Source organism: Calidris pugnax, unplaced genomic scaffold, assembly GCF_001431845.1.
Source record: "Calidris pugnax isolate Ruff unplaced genomic scaffold, ASM143184v1 scaffold125, whole genome shotgun sequence".
NCBI classification, from domain to species: domain Eukaryota; kingdom Metazoa; phylum Chordata; class Aves; order Charadriiformes; family Scolopacidae; genus Calidris; species Calidris pugnax.
Genome location: NW_015090906.1, coordinates 2,007,450 through 2,026,569, shown reverse-complemented (window position 1 = coordinate 2,026,569; position 19,120 = coordinate 2,007,450). Strand labels below are relative to the sequence as shown.

Genomic DNA, 19,120 nt, shown 5'->3' with positions numbered 1-19,120 from the left:
GATGACTTGTGTTGAAGCGTGTAGCATGTGTTTAAGGAGCTCAGTAGCAAACCCCATGAAAATCAAGGGAAGCACACTGGTCCAGGAAACTTGCTTGATGGTCTTGCAACTTGGTTAAACATATTCCCCCCCAAAAGGGTTTTATATCATATGTTCTTCTCTTGGCAACCTGGTCCCTTTATTGCCATATGCAACATGTGGAGGAGAGCCTCGTTAAATATGTTTCTTACCCTAGTTACAGTTTCCATAATGTTGATGTGCCACTGGAGTCAGAGAAACTGGAGTTTCACAGATGGATTACAGAATTAAATTGTGTAACTTGCAGGGCTACATATGTGCAGAGTTTCTGGAAGTCCAGAAATTAAACAGAGGGCTGAGAAAACACCCTTCTTCCAGACCCAATTGCACGGGCAACAGCTGGAATTTGCACGGCTCCTTATTCAATTAATATTCAGAAGGCAGTATAGCATTTCCCCAAGAGCAAAGAGACGGCAAAAGCAAGCTGCTACATCTAACTCCGCTATTTGTCCTGCCCCTTACGCCGTGTTGGGTTGGTTGGTTGGCTGTTGGTGGTGTTTTGTTTCTTTTTTTCTTTTTAGCCTCTTATAAATATGTGTTACATTTGGCAAAGAGGCGACTAGGGACCAAGAAGAGAACAGCAAAGTGGTTGTTCCAGAAGCCAAGAGAGAAGCACGTTTCAAGTGAATTGCACCAGCTTTTTGTTCATGTGGGAGATGCTTGTATTGGTTTTTGCTTGACTTGCTTCCTTGCTTCCACGCATAGTAAACTGCTGAGATGTTCATTTTATAGTTTAGATATTTCTAAGGTATGGTTTGGGTTTATGGTCTAACCAACAGCAAGGGGAAGGTTTACTACAGTGATAAATATTTATTTGGATGTGATGCTAACAAGGTTTATAAAATATATGCAGCAGATGTTATCGCTGCCTCTCATTTTTGAAAAATTAGGTATATCCTTTCCCTTTTTGGACTGTACTGTATATCCTAAGTGGAACCAGATTACAAAATTGTATTTGGAAAACACTTTTTAGAAACCCTTCTTTTGTTTATATATACATAAGAGGTGTCCGTTTTCTTCGTGCGCAGAAGGAACGCAGCCAGGACGATGGTTTTCTTGGCTCCCAAGCTGCTCAAATAGAAGATCAGGCCAGGGACTGTATTCCCTTACGGAGCTGTTTCTGGGCTGAAGCAGGGCTGGCCCATGAGCTGCGTGTTCTGCACAGGCTCCAGAAGAGCCCATTCCCTGGCAGCTTTTTTTCCTTCTCCAGGCCAGCCCTGGAGAAACAGAGGTGAAACAGAGTTGCTGAATTGCTCAGGTTTTTACTTGCTGGCTGCAAAGAATGGTTTCAATCTGGAAATGATTTGCCATTTCTTACAAAGTAGAGACAAGTGACCAAAAGCTAAAAGGAGATTGTGGAAGTTAATTTGCAATCAAAATGAGAGGCTTTGGGGATCTGGATTCCTTCTATTTTTGACCCATCAATTTCAGAGCAGTGAGAGGGGGAAGCACTGCAATTTTTGCTATCAACTTATATTTGAGCTCAGTATTGCGAAGCCAACCTTTTAATCATTCAAACACAGGCTGTGGAGATGCAAAACAATGGTCTTCAGGATTTCTCTTCTTGATTTCAGGATTTCCATGTGCATCAATTATATCATTTTAATAGCAAACTACTTTTTTGATACCTCATCATAGTTTAAATAATTGCTTTTGGTTTAATTTGTAGCCTTTTTCCTATTTTTACAAGTTATGATTATAGTGTACAGCTTTATCATTGTCTCATAAATGATATAACAACTGCTTGTGAATGCCCATAAGTTTTTATTGTTGTGTGTGCATGTTAATAACAACATTGTGGAATGGCACAGAGAAGTTTTTAGCAGAATAATGTTTGCATTTCCTCTAGGAAATTGTAATACCATAGTATAATTCTTCTATAATAAATCCATAGAATCTGTCTGTATCGTAGTAATGATTCAAGTACAGAGCTTCTAAACAGAAGGTGTATGTTAGAGCTGTGATGTGGATAGATAGTTTGAGAAACAGAATTTTCATCCAAAATCTGAGAAAATTATTACTGTGCCCTGAAATTCCAGCTCTTGCTTCCCATGACTGAAGGAGCCCTCATGGGCTCCCTGATTCCTGGGCAAATCACACTATTTGTGCGCTGTGTGAGCAGTGGTCACAGAGTTGAAATGCAAAGTGCTGGAGATTTGAAGCATTTTAGGGGATGGAGGGAACATTCTCTGTACCACCTTAAACAGAAGGTGTATGTTAGAGCTGTGATGTAGATAGATAGTTTGAGAAACAGAAGGGTTATGATTCATCAAAAATCTGAGAAAATTATTACTGTGCCCCGAAATTCCAGCTCTTGCTTCCCATGACTGAAGGAGCCCTCATGGGCTCCCTGATTCCTGGGCAAATCACACTATTTGTGCGCTGTGTGAGCAGTGGTCACAGAGTTGAAATGCAAAGTGCTGGAGATTTGAAGCATTTTAGGGGATGGAGGGAACATTCTCTGTACCACCTTTTCTGGGTTGTAGAGTCAGGCTTCACTTATACGTAATGCCACCTCTAGGGAATAAATGATATTCCAAAGAAAAATTTACATCAAGTCCTATTGCAAAATATATCCATTTTCTCCAAGGAATATACTTTATTTCCTCCACTTCCAGCAGTTTTTCTTCTGGGTGCTGATGTCTAGACCAGACAGTAATGTAAGTTTGGACCCCTGGGGTCGTATGCTCCAGTGTCGAACTCGAAGCAGATCCGATGAGGTCAGGATGCTCAGGGGCTTGTTGTGCCCTTGCGCACAAAAATTCTAAGAGTGAAACACCAGATTAATTATTTTAATTCCCTCTTCTTAATAATGTGTTGCTGTCATACTTTCCTTCTTTGTTTTAGTTTGAGAGGATATTAATATGTGTCTGAATGGGATTAAACATGTATAAGCCTTATGTTGACTGGTGTTTTAGGAAATAGTTGTTTTCTTCAGCTAGAAGGTTTTACTCCTGTGAAATGCTCTTAGTATATTTGGAAAGCTTAGACAAAAGCTTAGAGCTAAAATCAGGGAACAATATATGTTTTACTAAAAATTTATCAAGTGTTTATTTCAGTCATTTTTTAGAAGAACACAAAAACCTCAATGAGGCAGCTTACTGGGAGTGAAATAACCAGCTCAAGCATGGAATCTATTTAAATTTTCTGCTTATTTTGTTGCGGAATGGCAGGAACGTGGGATGAATGGAAAGCCTTGAGTCCGACCCAAACCTGACTCGGGAGATGGGCGAGATGGTGAGGCAGGAGTAAGACGTGGCAGGCTCTGCAAGCTCCGTGTGGGGAGCCAGGCACAGCTCCTCTCCCTTTCCTCCTCCCTTCCCTCGAAAGCTGGGATGACCCAGCCTGAACCAGCACAGTCACGGGTGGCTGCTCCCTGTCCCTCACCCCTCGATCTTTCTGCTTCTCTGGCCCCTTGCAAGTAGAGGAGAGTTCAGTCTCCGGGTGGTTTTTCTCTCCTAGGAAATCTCAGCAGTCAGGGAAACAATCTTAGCACTTTTAACACTAATGAAAGTTGAAGGCAGTAAACAAAATCATGGACTAAATCATCCAGTGCTGACACGTCTTTTGGACAGCGAAGAGCCTTTCATTCGAAGACGTGAAATAACATTTCCGTCGTGTTTTTGCTGGTCTGATAATTAGAAGTGATTTAGGATAGCAGTGAAGGTGCCTCTAATGGGCACCTTGTGGGTGTTAATAAAAGGAGGAATACATTAAACGTAGTAATTTGTGATTGGGCTGATGGGGTTAATATTTTCTTAGAATATAGCTGGCCGTTTTTCTTCCCAGTAACAGTGTAATGTAATTATAAGTACCTTAGTAGATGGACTCAATTGCTCCTATCATGAAAATTAATTTCAGGATCACGCTGAGGCTTTCTTTCCTTTCTTCTTTATTTTCTGCACCGTGCGGGAGGGAGCAGACACATACAAATGAAATTATGTTTGAACAGACCTACTCGGGGAGGGCTGTGTAATTCCTATGAACGACTTAAATTGAAATCTATGGGAAAGGAGAGCATTTCTTGCTACATTCCTTCACATTTTCTGTACTTGTATGACTCCCAGTTTTCTCGCATGATCTTTTAAAGTACTCGACAAAGCTAGACAGATATCTCCAGTTTACAGAAGAGAAAAATGAGAGATGCTGAGTTTTCCCAAAATCTTTCCCAGAAGTACCTGAGCTATGACTACAGCTTTTCCAGTGAGTTTTGCCAAGGTTTCTAATCAAACTACTTAAGCACAGGTAAATCGTCTCAGGATATACATTTCTAAATTTCTGTGATACATGAATATACAGAACTGTTGCAAATGTTTTCAAAAGATAAAACAGACAAAAATCTGACATGAAAATCTGTGTTTATTGATATTTTGAGCTCTTGCCAGTAAGTTTAGCCTTGAAGAACTTAATGAAATTAAATCAAATAGGACTCTCAGAAATTGCTCTGAAAACATACACAAATTTAGACAGATATCAGCAACATGAAAGTGTTGGATTGCTGCTGTGTGGTTTGAAACCTTAATTACCAATACTCATTAGCAGATAGACATCTGACCTATACGGATTTAAAGCAGCTAAAAATAAGTCCTAAACCCATGAAGGAAGAGGAATGTGTAACAGAACCAAGTAGTGAGTCTTGGTCTGGTTGAAAGCAGTTTGTTGCATGTTTTTAAACCCAAAGCAGACACACCCAGGATTAGTGTTTGTAAGTATGAAATTGGGTCCTGATTTGAGCTGAGGATGTAAAACCGTATTTGGGTAGAATTTCAGTGGAAGGTTTTGTACCAATGGTGTAGATATTTCAAGCTCAGAGAATTGACTGTTTCATGTGTCTGTGCTTTCTCGCTTGCTTAGTATTAATATTCCTTGCTATCTTCACACAGGCTATAAAGTGTTAATGAAAGAAAAAGGCTGGAAATTCTTTTCCAGAGAGTCCTTTGCATGGTGAGGGAGGGAGAAACACAAATGTACTTGCAAGTCCAAACAGAACTATGCTGGAGTTCATCACTCCCCTTCCTTCGGTTTTCTGGAGAGGTACTTAATGGTGTTTGAATATGACTGTATAGTGCCATTAATGTAACAATTTTCATTCGTACAGTGCAACACCAGAAAGATAATCTCTGTGTTAAGTACTTTTCCTTTATAATCCCCGGAGAGTCAGAACTCTAAAAGCAAATATTGTATTTACCATAGACTGTAAAAGGGAAGAAATTAGGCTAAAATGCAAAGCAACTAAGATAAAATAGGATTTCCTTTTGGATGTCTGCAGTAGTACTATGAATATATACATACACATTGTTACGCTTTTGAGGCCAAGTGCAAGGTCCTGCATGTGGGTCAGGGCAATCCCAAGCAAAATACAGGCTGGGCAGAGAATGAATTGAGAGCAGCCCTGAGGAGAAGGGTTTGTGGGTTTTAGCTGATGAGAAGCTCAACATGAGCCCTCAATGTGTGCTCACAGCCCAGAAAGTCAACTGTACCCTGGGCTGCATCCCCAGCAACGTGGCCAGCAGATCAAGGAAGGTGGGCTGCATCCCCAGCAACATGGCCAGCAGATCAAGGAAGCTGGTTCTACCCCCATATTCCACTCCTTTGACACCCCACCTGGAGTACTGCATCCAGCTCTGGGGCCCTCAACACAGAAGGGACATGGATCTGTTGGAAGGAGTCCAGAGAAGTGCAACAAAGATGCTCGAGGGCTGAAGCACCTCTCTTATGAGGACAGGCTGAGAGAGGGGATTGTTCAGCCTGGAGAAGAGGAGGCTCCAGGGTGGCCTTATAGGCCCTTACAGTAACTAATGGGGCTACAGAAAAGATGGGGAGAGACTCTTTATCAGGGAGTGTAGTGACAGGATGGTAACTCTTTATCAGGGAGTGTAGTGACAGGACGGTAGGTAGGGATTTTAAATGGAAAGAAGGTAGATTCCGATTAGATACTAGGAATAAATTCTTTACTGTGAGGGTGATGAGACACTGGCACAAGTTGCCCAGGGAAGTTGTGGATGCCCCATCCCTGGAGGTGTTCAAGGCCAGATTAGACGGTGTTTTGAGTGATCTAGAGGTGTTCAAGGCCAGATTGGACAGGGCTTAGAGCGATCTCGTCTAGTGGGAAGTGTCCCTGCCCATGGCAGGGGTGTTGGAACTAGGTGATCTTTAAGGTCCCTTCCAACTCTAACCATTCTAAGATTTCATATTATCTCTGATTTGAAATAAACAGCATGATTACAGATTAGATCGATCATGGCTTCAGTATTCCTGGCCAAAGCAAGAAAAGACTTGATGTCCTAGCTAACCATGTAATTTAAGCAGAGATTGTAACCTGGGTCCCCATGTCTGAGTGGTGAAAATGGATGCCTTGCTGTCCTTACTGTGATTTGCACAGGAGCTCTAGTGGGAGCTCAGCCACTGTTGGGGACTGGGGGAAATGGAAGTGTGGAGTGTCTTTCAGAATTCTTCAAGTGAGCAGATAAACCAGTGCGCTCCAGAGGACAGTTCTGCCTTGGCTGCTGGAAGGACTGAAGGATAACAGGACTTCTTCCTGCATCTGACTCTCGTGTTTTTCTCTTTACAAAGCAAGAAGCGGTGGTGGCTGGAGAATATCACAGGTGCTTGAAAGCAATTTGACAAAAACAGTAAAGAGAAAAAGAGATCAACAGTGTACAGCACATTTACTGTTGCAGAATAGTTATTCAGACTGGAAGAGAGCTGTTGGGAATCCAAACAGTGTTCAAAAAATGATAAATCATGATGCTAGGATCCCTGTGTTCAAACACTTTGAAGTTGCTGTCATTTACTCTGTTTTTGGAATGCTGTCCAGGAATGATGCAGTAATGAGGACTAGGTACCATGGTTGCCTTCCTTATTTTTATATAGTTGGTGGATTTTTGATGGAATCATGAGTTTAATGAAGAGCAAATGCACTAAATGTAAATAAGCGATGTGTTAAGGACAACTGAAACAAGTAGTGGTAGGAAAAAACCTGTGAATACAAAGGGGATGCGGAGGAGTAGAGGGTAGTGTAAAGAATAAAATGTGGTCATGCTCATCAAAAGTTATTTGAATATCCAGAAAAACAAGTTTGGTTGCCTGCTCTGTATGGACAAATTATGCCTTTTTCTTGGAATTCCTTCTAGGGACCCCATTGATGCTTTCAGTGCACATCTAAGGAGGTTCAGGGTGTCTGGAAAGCTTGGCCATATGTCAGGATCCTCTTTCTTGTGGGTAGCTCAGTTGACATTGAGAGTAAAAGTCTGTTTTTCAGTGAAAGCTGATGGCATTGTTTCTGCAATCCAAAATTAGAGGGACTCCTACAATCAACAGGATTTTATTTTTTATTTTTTTTTCATAAGGCTGTTATTTAGACCACCACTGCTACAAACTCATGCTTAGTTTGCTCATTGATAGTTCAACAGTAATTGTGTTTATGGTTCATTTTGCTTGGATGCTGGTGACTAATCTTCCAATAGTGTCAGTGGTGCAATTCAGCTCTGACATACGGATTCATTGTCCTGCTAACTGGAAAATCCCACTGCAGATATGATTTTTGTCATCTGTACAAGAGTTAGGAGAAAGTACGTTGTGGATGTGCTATGGAAGAAGAATGGGTGGCATGAGGTAGAAACGCAGGTTGTGACCAAATCCTCAATCTTCTCCACTCTGTAACTGTAATTTCAATGTGAATCTGTATACATGAAACATTTAATCATATGGTGTACCTCTAATTGCTAGAGGAACTGAGGTATTCGTTGTAGAAAGCAATGCCAAGGTGGTACGCAATACTACTGGGAAATGTAATAAATGACACAGAAAACTGAAATGGTCAGGGAAATCCAGGTAGCTGCAGTGTTGCATACTTCTGTTCAATTTTTCAATGAGACACTTGGAAGCAGTGTTGCATACTTCTGTTCAATTTTTCAGTGAGACACTTGGAATTACATATTTTCTTTTACAAATGACAAGAAGCAGCATTTTTATAGAAAGGATTAAGGAAGAACACAAGTGTTCCATTTCACAGGACTTTGCACCAAGTAGGAACATTAGTAGACTACTCAGAGGGAAGTAGGGCATATGAATTAAATCTTCATTTCGTTTCTGTTGAGCCTCAGCAACTGAACTTTAATGATTTTTAATTACATTCCTTACCTGGCTGGTGAGAGGGGCTGTATTAAACCACAAATACCTTAACATCTGGGGCTCATTTGTTCCAAAATGAACACCATCTCCTTTAATTCCCTGTTTGTCTCTCTCTGCTCTTACAATATTTGCCTTGTACTGATTCCCCTGGCTAATTGCAATCCGTCCAGCGCTGTATGGGAAAAAGCCGTTTTAGTTGCATGATTTAATGCTTTTAAGTCATCTTGGCTTTGCTGACTCATTGGTCAACCTTGAAAAATCATAACAGTGCAAACATTGCAATGCCATCAGAGGACTAGCAGGTTGCGCAGGGGACTCTGTTACTGATTAGTGTCATTTTTTTTTTCCGAGTTGAAAGAGCTATTGTGTTTAAGGCCATGAGATTTAGAATTAGGAGTAATTAAAAACCAAGGCTGCTGCCTTTATATTTTTTTAAATATGAAGGGCCCCAGGAGTCTCTGTAGTCATTAGAAAATCCTATTCTCGTGCTAAGCTTGTCCTTATAAGCAGTTCTGTTGTTGGCTTTCCTGAATGTAAAGCAGGATCTTGTTGAGGGTAGATGCCGAGAGGGGGGATGATGTCGTAAAGGCAGGGGAGAAGCAAAGTGTGTGTGTGTGTGTGTTTGGGGGGCAGATATTCAGTGGTTGCGTGGGTGCTTTGTAACGTGTCCTTAGCAACTGGCTTTCTGCTCTAATGGGAAAAATAGATGGTGGGAAAGCATTCAAGGAAAGTGGGTCACATTTGATCCATGACCTAAAAGGAAAAGTGGGGGGAGGGAGTAATCAGCTCGGATCGTTAATGAGGTGAAAATTTAGCCTTATAAGGCTCATTCATCAAACTAGGCAAAACTGCTATTCTGGTTATGTGATAGAGAGCACAAGTCCCGCTCTCTCAAAACACTACAATTGCTCTCAGGCTTTTTTTTTTTTTTTTTTTTTTTTTTTAAAAAAAGAAAAAGGGAAAATAGTTGTTTGTTTTAAACACTCTCAAGCAACACAATGATTAGACATGACAGTTTGGCTGTGGGGCCTTCCTTTCAGTTCAGGAAAATATAGAACATAGCTGAGCTGTCCTTTCCTGGTAAAAATGAGGTCATTTGTAAAGCTTTGTGTACATTTGTGCAGCGCTCGTAGAACAGAGCTGGCAAAACAATTCTCCTGAAGTCTCAATCCTACCTCTACCGATACTCTCATTTTTAAGAAACACAGACCCATTGACCACGGAAGATGAGAAATCACAAGCTGTGATTTAGACTAAATCACTCCTGGAGGATGTATAGTTTTGATTTAACTGTCGGGGCGCGTACGCTGCAGTCGTAAGTGCACTGTCGTTGCTGACTCTGAGCCTCTTACAGCTCCGTCTGGCTAAGGGAAAGCTTCTTGAAATCTGTTTCCTTTTCCATGTGAGCTGTGTATGTGTTCTGAAATAAACAAAAGTACGCTGTCAGGCTTGATTTTTCTCTTGATACATACACAAATGTATTGTATACATTATATTTGTTAATCCCCGTTGTTCATAAACATGCCCTAGGCAATTAAAATTTATTATACAATAATGTATTTTATGTAAAAGCTAATGCTGATTTTCATACCCAGTTATTTTTCTTCGCCCAGTCAAATGTTATAAAGCTGCTAGTATTTCAAGGTAGTTTTAATTAGCATCTCAGCCTAGTTCAACTCTATCAGAGAATGCATCATCGGATTAAATAAAAAAGGATAGCAAAGGATGTACTGGATAAGTGACTGGAAAAATAGGAGTAATGCGAGATGTGAGCAGGCGCATCAGAGTTGCATTCCCTTCTACCTTGGAATTTCAGGGAATATGTTGCCATTCTTTTCAGGAAATTCTTGATGTTAACCCCCAGATTCTGTGACCCTTCTCAGTACAGCATTAGCTGTTCCAGTCAAATGTGTTGACATCCAGTCCAATCACAAAAAGGTGGAAGCGCAAAGAAGTAAAGGAGCACTCAAGATCTTGGGGTCCTTAATGAAGATACTTGGTCATCTGACTTCATAGGCTAAGTGAACTCAGACCTGATGTGTCCACTTCTCCCCCTTTTTTCTTAACCGCCTATTAAAATACTCTGAGAGCGCGTGGTTTTTCCTAACATATGAAAATAGTAGGAAAACATCTGGGCTTACTAATAAAATTAGGTCTGCTACTTAAAAAGCAGCCGGCATTGTTTGGGGCCTCAGAGATGCTCCTGCAATGCAAATAATAATAGTGGCTTTGGAAAGTACTCTCCTTCTGCTGTATTGCATGATTTTCAAATTCTGCTTTTAAAAGACAAATTAGAATTGTGTGAAGTTGAAGGCAAGAGTGTATCATGAAAGGTGTTTTTTCTTTTTTCTTTAATAACATAATGGTTCAACATTTATATAGTGCTTTCCTCTGAGTGTTTCAGGGTACTTCGTTGGGATGGGAATGTAACATACCGATTCAAAGGTGAGGGAGATAAGCACAGCAAAGGGGAAGGGACTTATGAAAGAGTGTGGCTGAGAAACAGCTTGTTTTGTTGCATAGTCCTCTGCTCTTTGGCATTAGAAACACTTCCCAATTTTGTTCTATCAGATTTCATCTTCTCTGAAGGGTGGTTATAGCAAGAAAACTGATGTGCTTTGAAATAATCTGTAAGTAATACTCCTCTCAATGAATTTGGAATTGCTGGAGTAAAGCTCCACGTTTGGTGTTCGGAGCTGACCTGCTGCCCAGCTGGATGCAGTCTATTGTGAGTGACTGCTTGGGCATGAGGTACAGACATCCTTCTCCACACTAAACCGAAATGAGCAGTTCCCCAGTGGTGGCAGTCAGAATGAAAATGCAGCCTTCCCGTTTTTTCTCCATATCTCTTACTTACAGTGACAAGCCCAGCAGGTTCAGCCTTCAAATAATTAAAATAAATGTTCATATTTAAAATCCCATATTTGATGCTTGGATTCCCCTCTGTTTCCTGTGTCAAGCAATAGAGACCTGTGAGCTTTGAGTCTATGTTCTCCCATCGGCGGTGTCCAGGTTCCTCCACCTGCCCTGGGGCAAGTTTCTTCCCTTTTTCCATCTGTTGAGGGAAGGTGCTGATGACCTTATAGAGAGGGGTTATATGCAAAAGCAGTTGGAAGAGAGCTAGAGATCTTAGGGAACCACATGGTGTTACTAATCCTCCAGCTTTCCAAAGACTTGTCATCACAAATAAGAGTTTTCCACTTTCAGAGGGAGGAGGGAAAGAGAAAAAAGAAGGAAAGAAATTAACCCTGTGGTGTGATGACAGAGATTTCTATAAATCACACTGCGTTTCACACTGCTGCTGACAGCCTGCCAAACCTGAGCTGGCCAAGTTTCCATAGGTCGAGTACATTACAGGGAGCTTAAAAATACATCCACAAGTGTTTAACTACCTTTTCTGTTGCACGAGGCTATTGAAGTTAAGAGGCTTTGTACATCATGGGATTGCCAAAGGGATGTGGATGGTATTCCCGGTTTTTCGCATTTCCTCCTTTCCCGTTTCTTCTAGAAACGTGCCAGCAAGTCCCAAGACCTGGGTTCATTTTCACTTGTCAATAAAGCCTCCACAGCAAGTAATAACCCGCTAGGGTAAGCTTTTGTCCAAAATGTACAGTTAAGAAGTTATCTCATCCTTTTCAGTTTCTCCCGCTGCAAGTATTTACCGTGACCTTAAAAATGTGAGTTTCGACACCTTTTCAAGAGATATTTTTCTGTTGATTTGGCCAACATGTTTCGAATGGCAGCGCTCTGCTGTTTTCCCAATGCTGCATTTACACAAAGCGCCCTGGAAACTCGCAACCAGAAGACAGAGGTCTGTCTTTGAAGTCAGAAGCATCCCCATAAATTGCTCCCATATGACTTGGGAAGTGTGTGTGTGTGTGTGAGGGTGTGTTTTTGTCAGGATTTTTCATGGTATGTTTATTCGGGAAATTTAAACCAGTTTTTCTGAGGGTTGTTTTGTTTCTTTGAATGATGCCTTTAAAGGGGGAGTTGCTCCTTTCCTAATAGTGTGTGGTTGTTTATTTTCTTGTGAGCCTCAAAAGAACTGCATAACCAGCGGAGCAAAATAACTTAATTCCAATAATAGGGTAAAAATAAGAAAGTAAATAAAATCTTGTATTATAATGAGAACTGACTTCAAAGATTCAGATTTGTTGTTGACTGCTTGTGTGCCAGTGCTACGTAGCCTTTTATACAACTGCTCTCTCCTCAAATGTAAAAATATAACTGTTGGTAACCCAAAATGAAAAGAAAAATAAATCTTTATTTGAAGAGCTTAGAAGACACATTGCAACGGGATTTAGAGGTTTCAACAAGTGCGAGATGGAGACAGTGTGGCCCATTTTGCCATGTGCAGGGCAATGCTTTCCATCTAGCGTGAGTAGTGGTCTTTTCATTACAATTTGCTTTGTATTCTGGAAAAGGGAAAATCCAGTTTCCCTTCCGTGACCTCCATATCGTGGTTGCATGTGTTGATGGTGGTACATCTGGTGGGACCTGGTCATGCCACCATTTGACCTTAGCAGAAGTGTGTTAAGACTTGCCCAGCTGAAGGTGAAGCCAGGCTCCAGCTTAACACTTTATTCCATCTTCCGTGAAGCTGTTACAAGTACTTGTGCCATAACATTGAATCAACTACCAGTAATATTAGGGTTTGGTGTTTTTCCTCTCCCCACAAAAGCAATATAGTGAGTTATAAGTATGTTGAAAGTCACTGGGGAAAATCACTTTCTAACTATTGACATTTTAGTAACAGTCTAATGAGATACTTAGATTTTTCTAGTATGTTAGATTGAGAACTAGTTAGAAAAGATTGAGAAAAGGAAAACTTTTGTGGTTTGTTTTTTTTTTTTTTAAGCTTCCCTGTAATACAACTTGAAAAAAAACAACTCTATTGATTTTGTTGTTGTCTAGCAATCTGATCAGAGCTGAGGTCTGCTCTACGGAAGGACTGGGCACTTTTCCAACTCCCTTTTCTGCCCCTGAAAACTTGTCTGGGTGAAGATGATTTTCATACTCCTCTCTGAAGAACTGGGAAGTATTTCCCAGAAAACATTTATGTTTTCCTTTACTAAACAGGCAGAACTTAGAAGAGGTAGGAGGAACGGAGGTGTTCTGCAGAGAGGAGGGGAAAAAGAGAAAAAACCTTCTGCATCCAACCCCACACCCTGCTATATTTTCTATTTAAGTGGCAAGGTCAGCTTGTCTCCTGCCCTGCCTGCAGATGTTCAGTGAGCTGACAGTTTTATAAGATTATTCATCCCAGTAACATTTGAGAGCTTTCCCACAATTCCCAAAGTTTTGCCTGCCCACAAATTTTACCCTCAAGCCTTGGGAAGGATAAAGATTTTCTTCTTTGTTTGCTTGTAAGTTTAAGATTTTGCCCTCCTTTGCCACTAAACCAACCCTGATCCTGTTTTTTAGTTAGATTATTTTATCTGTAGCCTCTCTAACCCTCTTTTCCAAGACCCTGTACATGAGGATTGACTCTACCTGAAAGAGTTGCAAAGACAGGCAAGGGACTAAAATTTCCAAGGCCAAATAGTGGGGTGAGAAGAAATGGGAACAACCTTTAGCACGTTTTGGTTCTCCAACCAGAGGCAATACCTCCTAATGAATTGGCACTGAATATCTTCACGCATTTTATCCACCTGTAAAAATTGCCCTCTAGGGTGGGATTGCCCCACTCCTGCCCTACTCCTTCTGGTTTCTGATAGATTGCCAAAATGAAACCTCAAGTACTGGAACAGCCTAATTCCTTCCCCTGGTGGAAGTTCACCCTGCTCAAACGAAACATTTGATTCATTGCAATAGAGCATGACGGTCTGCGTTTTCCTCCGTGCTTTGTCACCTCTTTGACCTCCAGGTCACCAAAACCTTTCCATGTGTGGAAAGCAAAAAGTTGGCTGCAGTCCTTCACAGATGACTGACAGCTTCTCCATGCTTCCTGCAGGCTCGGTTGGCTCAGGAACAGGTCGAGACCACGCCGTGCTGTAGTCTGAAGTGTTCACAGTTGTCGCCCCGGCAATATCACGTTAAACCCATCATGTATCAAGATGTGGTGGACGGGCCACCCTAATCTGAGCACGTAGGATACCCAAGAGCTCTCTCGTGGCGTGTGCTGTGTTTGTGTAGATGCTATTAGTGTTTCCACTGAGGTCTGCATCTTTCTAACAGCTCGCTGCAGCTGTATTTGCGCATTAGAAAATAGCGTGCTTTTAAAATGCCTGGTGAAGCAGATCCTTCCAGCCTCGCCGTTGTAAGGAGACAAGAGTCACACCATGCAAAAAGTGTGTCTGCGCGTGTCAGCAAAGTGCTCTTTCAGCACGATCGCTGAGCACAAAGATTTCAAGAGGAATCAGGCAATTAAATTTGGAGCCCGCATCTCTTCTGTTTGTTAGGAATTCATCATCTCGCATAGATGCAACATCTCGCTGTGTGTCTCGTATCTTCCGTAGACAACGGTTTCATTTTAATTTTTTAATATTGTCTTTCCCTGTTGTTGGGAGTTTTTTTTCTTCCTTTTTCTGGACAGGTTATACATATGCTAATAGAAATATGCCTATTATTTGAAGCATAGTTCTGCTTGTCAATGAAGCTTCATTAACACCGTTATCACTGCCTGACATTTATCTTATAATTTTCCAGAGTTGACTGTTACATCTCCATGGAAACCCAAATTGCAATTGAAACAAGTGAGATAATAAAGGCATCCATAGAGGATTGACAGTATGCAAGCCCACAGTGTTTGCAGGCTACATTTGTTTATAGTTCCGTAGATAAATCCATTGCAGTGGAGATTTTTATTACCTGTCTCCTACCTTTCTATGACTGCTGCTTATTGCAAGGTTTAGAACAGCACCTTTTTGTTGTTGTTGTTGTTGTTTCTTTTTGATTAGAGCAATAAATTTTATTGGACTCAGCAAGGGAGGCATTGAAGATGTAAATTCTAGAGTGATTTTTCTGGGATGAAATACAAAGTTTTTTATATAGGAATTTGGCACTATATAGACCAATGCATTCTTCGGTTGGTTTGGGTTTTTTTCTGAAGCAGCCAAATGTTACGATCATGGATTCTTTTGATTTGCTGACTCTTTCAGTATGCAAGAAGGATCTTTTCTTTTTCTATACCTAAGGACTTGAGCTCTCTAAGTTTGTGACTCTAAATCAATTTAGATGGTGCCTCAAAGCATAGAGTCATGAAACTGGAGTGGGTCCAGAGTGAATTAATCTGAAATTAATTTGATTTTGAAAGGCTCCATCTGGCTGTGTTTGGAAAAGGCATTTAGACACATATATAAACAAATGATCATCTGTATTCTATAAGCCAGATGTGGTGTCAAAAAAAATGAAGAAACGGTTTAAAAAAAAATCAGCTGAGGGGGATTTTGGTGTAACGATGCTCAACTTGTTAAACTACAATTGCATCACACTTTGGACAATAAGCTTTTCTTATATTCAGATTTGTATAACGGGGCAGCATGGGTGAGCTTGATAGGATATTTTGTTTCAAGTAAGAAAATTGAATGTTACAGCTTTCTTTAATTGCCTATCTGACATCTCACATAAATAAGCGCAGCTAACTGAAATTGGCTGTGCCCTTAATACGAGCAGTGCTGTGATCTTCCATTCCCTTTTTAAGGAAACTATTTAGGAAGAGCAGCCGTGTCAGGCACGGACCTCCCTCTCGTTGGACATTTGCTTTTGGGCCCTATGAAAACACCTCCCTGCATTTTTCGGAGCTCGGCTGGGAGCAGGTCCGAGCGTGTGTACACACATGTGTAGGTGCCTGTCTTGAAATACATTGGACTATAAATTACTTCATGCAATAATTAATTGACTTCAGCACACGGGACTGGCTGTGTTTCCGAACAAATTTTTGGAGGGCATTTTTCCCATGCCCTCATCCTCCCAAACCCAACTCCAGGATGCAGTTTGCCATAAACTAGATAAGTCCTTGCAAACTTCATAAGAACTTGCAGTTAACTACCAGCCTGGAGATAAAACTTGCTGAAATAATCAAAACATTAATTATCAAGTAAAAAAATAATTTTTTTTGAAGCCCTCATTAGTGCCTTTGAAGTTTTTGGGGGGCAAGGGAAGAAGGGAATTGAGTAACAACTTTGTAAATTTGGAGCAGTAAGTGTTTGAAATGTGGAGAGAGAGACTGAGGTTGTTGACAAGAAAACAGATGGTCCTACGTGTCCTGAATTTTAAAAGCCTGGTACTGTTCTAATTCAGTTGTTGACATGTCACAAATGTATAAGCATTTGGGTGTAATCAAATACTTTTTTTTTTTTTTTAAGTAATACCGATAAATGTTTCCTGCCGCACAGAAAGAAGTATGCCTCATTGCAAATATGTGTAATCAGTAAAGCAAGGCATTAATAATCCACACCATTAATACTGAGCAGTCTGCTCCTTCAGACTCAACTTCACGTGAAAAATTGTTATCAGTCGGTGCTCCAAAACTATAATTGTGCAAGTGTATGAGCGTTCTCTCTTGTTACTGTCCAGTTTATGGTAATGTATAGAGAACCCCTTTGCAGTTTGAGATCCTTTGAGACACGGTACAGATATTTGTGCAAAAGGTCAGCCTCTGCCCCAAAGAGATTACAAAGGAAAAAGTGGGTGAGGAGCACAAGAAGAATGGAAGAGTAAGTTGCAGTCGTTGCTTGTTACCATCACAGTTGTGGTGGTCTGCCAGGGTTCTCCTCCGGCCATAATGCGATCAGTTTAGAGACAGAAAAATTACAAATTAGAGGTCTTTGTTAATGCTAAGCTCTCCAGGTCAAAAGCAGATGTGCAGGTGCCCATCTGGGAGTTGGCCAACAGAAAACAGATATTTACAATTCATGACTTAGGTATTTATTGGACTATTATTGTACTTTGTCTGCGTAGAGTTAGAAATGCACCTACCTTACACCTGACGAAGACAGACCTTGTCTTCTTTGAGCATTTAATGTACAGAACGAATTCTACTCAGGAAGCAAACAACTTATTGGGTGGTTGCCTAAGCTGAGCTTCGTGTTGCAGAACATTATTGCTTAGTGGACTTCATCTAGCCTTGAACTAATTAGTTCCTAGAGCCTACAGGAAAGCCTGGAAGAACAAGGCTGGAGGTTAATGCATAGCCTTTTCGAGCACTTATTTTAGTCATTCTTATTATGTATCCCTAGAAATTTGTGATTCTTGTTCATACTTGAACAAGAGGGGAAACAAACTCAGGACAGTTAGGGTTGGCGTGAGGTGGGTTTAGGTTTCTCCAGCCATTAAATGGAAGGTGTCTCTCGCTGGCTGTGGAGCTTCTACTAGTTTCACTGTAGTAAAATCTATAGGCCAGTGTAGGCAAATCCTTAAAGATAATGAAAATAGACCATTATCAGTTTTATCAACATAAAGATGCTGCACAGTTCAGACCTGTACAGATGGCCTGTTTAATTGTTTGCCTCCACTATTGGATGAACTAGCAATGAGATTTAATAGGTTTCAACAACTGAGGACTTGAAAATTACCAAACTTCTTCCTCTCCCTGGTTGCCTTCACTTCTGCACTCATTCATTCTCTTGTTTACATCTATTTTAACTTGTACGAGTTACTCCACTCGTGTCTGTATACAGCACATACACATCATTTAGCACTGCTACATGGCCTAAAAAATAATTTGTTTGATAAAAAATAGGTCCATACACCAGTTGAGACAGTCTGAAATGCATTGGACATCTTTTTTAAAAAGGAAAAAAAAAAAGTATTTGAATGTAAAGTTTTTTTGAAGGTGTGATGTAGCAGGTGGACAAAGCTTTGCAAAGTTTCTGTTGGTTGACTGTAGGGTTCTAGGCAGAATTACCAAAAGCAGGACATTAAAATAACAGTATTTGGTAGTTTTAAACATATATACAATGAGTATCCTGGGTTTAGGTTGAAACCCCAGCCTTAAATCAAACTGGTTTGTAATGGAGGTGGTGCAGCAACACAGAGGCAACACTTTAAGAACCACCCACCTCCAGAGGCAAATGATTAGGAATGAGCAGGGGGGCGTTGTGGCCAGGGAGCGATGGACCCTCTCTCATTTCCTTTGGTGAGAAGAACTCTGAGAGCTGATTTTAGGAAGTCAAGAATCCTTACCACATAGGAGTGTGTGTGCTCTAATATGTACCATGAGCTGAAAGAGTAATTGCATTTTAACATGGCTCTTATTATGATTTCCTTTTGTATCCTTGATTTCTTCCTGTGATACTAATGAGGAATCTGCATCTATACCTCTAAAGAATAATGTGTTTTATCTCAGATGTGCTCAGCCCTCCTCTGATGCTTCTCTAGTGTGCATATAGTTCAGTACTTTTCCCAATTCATATTGCTCTTAGTATCACACACCCTGACCCTACCTGTTTAAAGGATAACTTCCCTCTGCTGTTCCTTCTCCCAGCCCAAATTTATTCCCTGTCAAAATATGTTTTAAGGTAGGAAAAGGTTTGGGTTTTTTTCCCCAGATTTTCAAATCTTTTTTCCTGTGTGACAGGGTGCTACCTCCTCACCTTACCTAAAAATTACATTTAAGGCATTAAAATGATCACATGTACTAAATATGGAATTAATTAGAAAACAAGCATCCCCAATAGCAGCAATGGTTTGGCACGGGTTGTATGATGTAATATGGGGAGAGAATTAGCAAAGCCGAGCTACAGCTCATCACTGACTCCACCAGAAAAATTACTCTGAATTTTAAATCATCAGGGCAGTAAAAAGGACTCCATTGTCTTGGGCAACATTATGCTTTTACAGATAATTTCTGCCAACGTGGAAGCAACACAAGAAAAGCATCTTTGCATTTACCATTCAGTGTTTACACGAGTACTTGAGGGTTATTAGCTACTGAGAAGAATAAAATGTGAGCGTTGGATGTCAGGTA

General features: G+C 40.7%; 1 protein-coding gene across 12 annotated transcripts in view; it reads left to right on the top strand.

Annotated features, from left to right (window-relative positions):
- The window catches only part of CELF2 (CUGBP, Elav-like family member 2), a 383,288-nt gene that overhangs the window by 223,869 nt on the left and 140,299 nt on the right, over positions 1-19,120 (top strand). The gene's annotated exons all lie outside the window — the stretch shown is intronic.